We start from the raw sequence: 3,102 nt of genomic DNA, 5'->3' as shown, positions 1-3,102 counted from the left end.
TTTCAGAAATAAATTCATACAGGTAACCAGCAAGATGACAATAAAAACACACATAATCTTACCACGCTGGGTCATGGCTCATTGAAATTTTGTTGATATCCTTCTGTGCTCTGTGCTCCTCCTGTGCACAAATATGTTCTTTTAAAAAATGGGATCATATGGAATGTTTGATACTTTTTTCATTAAATATGATATAATGTGAAATGTCTTCCACTGCATTAAGTAAATATTATTTTGCAGCATCCTTTTAATGATTTCTGAGATGATCTGTGATTTTACTTCATCCTGTATGACTGAGAAATTAAGCAATTTCCAAATTTGTTTGGTTTCTTTTTTCCTACTTTTTGTCTTGAAATAATTATAGATTTGTGAAAATCTATAATAAGATAGCACAGAGAGGAATCTCTTCATCCAGTTTCCCCCAATGGTTACGTTGTACATAATTATAATACAATATAAAAATCAGGAATTTAACCCTGGTAGAAAGTTTGTGTGTAGTTTTAGTCATTTTATCACATGTAGGCCGGGCGCGGTGGCTCAAGCCTGTAATCCCAGCACTTTGGGAGGCCGAGACGGGCAGATCATGAGGTCAGGAGATCGAGACCATCCTGGCTAACATGGTGAAACCCCGTCTCTACTACAAATACAAAAAACTAGCCAGGCGAGGTGGCGGGAGCCTGTAGTCCCAGCTACTCCGGAGGCTGAGGCAGGAGAATGGCGTAAACCAGGGAGGCGCAGCTTGCAGTGAGCTGAGATCCGGCCACTGTACTCCAGACCGGGCGACAGAGCAAGACTCTGTCTCAAAAAAAAAAAAACAAAAAACAAAAAAAACATTTTATCACATGTGTAGATTTGTGAAACCACCACCACAATCAAGACAAATAACTATTTCATCAGTACAAAGATTTCCCTCCTGCTACCCTTGTATATTCACACCTACACCCTGTCTTCAACTTCTGACAACCACTAATATTTTCTCCATCTCTATAGTTTTGACATTTCAAGAATGTTATACAAATGGGAACCATACAGTATGTAACCTTTTGAGACTGACTTTTTTTCACCCAGCATAATGCCCAAGTTGTGGCATATGTCAATTATTGCTTTTTATTGTTGAATGATATTCTTTATATAGATGTAATAACAGTTTATTTAACCATTCACCTATTGAGGGGCATTTTGTTTCTTGACAGTTTTTGACAATTACAAATAAAGAAAGTAGGAACAATTGTGTACAAGTTTGTGTGTTAACATAAGTTTCCATTTCTCTGTGATAAATGCCCAAGAGTGTGACTGATGAGTCATATGGGAGGTATATGTTTAGTTTTTTAAAAGAAACTACCAAGCTATTCCCACCAGTCAGTAATATATGAGAGATCCAGTTCTTTGCATACTCACAGCATTTGGTATTTTATTTTTTGAGCTGTCTTTTGTTGTTGTTGTTGTTGTTGTTTGTTTTTGAGATGGAATCTTGCTCTGTCACCCAGGCTGGAGTATAATAGCATGATCTCGGCTCACTGCAACCTCCGCCTCCTGGGTTTAAGTGATTCTCCTCTGCCTTAGCCTCCTGAGTAGCTGGGTTTACAGACACGTGCAACCATGTCCAGCTATTTTTGTATTTTCAGTAGAGATGAGGTTTCACTATGTTGGCCAGGCTGGTCTCGAACTCCTGACCTCGTGATCCGCCCGCTATGGCCTCCCAAAGTGCTGGGATTACCGGCATGAGCCACCACGTTATGTCTTTTTAAGTTGTTTTAATAGATGTATGGTGATACCTCAGCATAGTCTTAATTTGCATTTCCTTAATGGCTAGTGATGTTGAACATTTGTCCATATTTGCCATCTGCATATCTACTTTGGTAAAATATATATTAATGCCTTCTGTATTTTTTAAAATTTATGACCCAGGATACAGTTTATCTTAATATATATACCTTGGTTCCTTGAAAAGAATGTGTATTCTGTTGGTGGGTGAAGTATTATGTAAATGTCAATTAGATCAGGTTGGTTTTAGTGTTGAGCTTTTCTATATCCTTGCTGACTTTCTGTCTAGTGTTCTATCAGTTGTTGAGGGAGGGATATTGAAGTCTCCAATTACAATTGCAGAGTTGTCTATTTCTAATTATAGTTCTATCATTTGATTTATTAATGTTGAGGCTATGTTGTTAGGTGCATCCACATTTAGAATTATGTCTTCTTGGTGAATTGACCCTTTTGTCATTATATAATTGTCCCTTTTTTATTCCTGGTAATTTTCCTTGCTCTCGATTCTACTCTCTGTGAAAGTAGTATCACCACTTCAGCCGTTCAGTTTATTATCATCTAAACAACCCTATTCAGCCTTTGCAGTCATCCACAATTATTAGAAATTCTTGGTTACAGGCTTTTGACTACATGTTTTTAAAGGCTTTTGGCTGAATTGACAAATTGCCCTGCATAAATTTACCAACTTAATACCTAAACATTTGGGCTAATTTAAAATCATTATAAACTAAAGGCATGGCTTTCCCAATTTGATAGGCAGAAATCTTATAACTCTATGGAGGTGGAGTTGGTGGTGATAGGTGCATCTTCAGATGACTTAAATTCAAAAAAAGTCAAGAGATCTAAGAAAGAAGTCAATAGATCTAAAATTCATAAATTGAGAAATAGGGGCATATGTATATTCTTAGAATCCGCGGGAATGCCAGATGCCACAGCCATAAGTAGCTGCCCTTGAGGACTGGACAGCCAGGACTGGACAGTGGGATAAGGTGACAGCTGGTTAATGAAATGGTGCCGCAGAGGACTGGTGCTTTTTTATTTAAGTTCTCTGTAGCATTACAATTTTTAAAAGCATGTAAACCTATTACCTTGACTTTACAAATGACATTTGGTTGTTCGTTAAGTTTGCATTTAAATTTATTATCAGAACTCCCATAACTGTGTAATCCTAATACTAAATAAAACTCAGCCTCTCTGGGAGCAAATTGTCACTCTCAACATTCCGCAGGCTGGTGGCGGCTCGGGCTGTCCTCGGACGCAAACTACACGTCCCAGGATTCCGCGAGCCAAGGGGGTGGTTCTGGCCGGGGCCAGAACTGAACTCGCGGTTTTGCGCAC

This window comes from Trachypithecus francoisi, unplaced genomic scaffold (assembly GCF_009764315.1).
Source record: "Trachypithecus francoisi isolate TF-2019V2 unplaced genomic scaffold, Tfra_2.0 Lachesis_group0, whole genome shotgun sequence".
Lineage (NCBI taxonomy): Eukaryota > Metazoa > Chordata > Mammalia > Primates > Cercopithecidae > Trachypithecus > Trachypithecus francoisi.
This window is presented reverse-complemented; position numbering follows the sequence as displayed.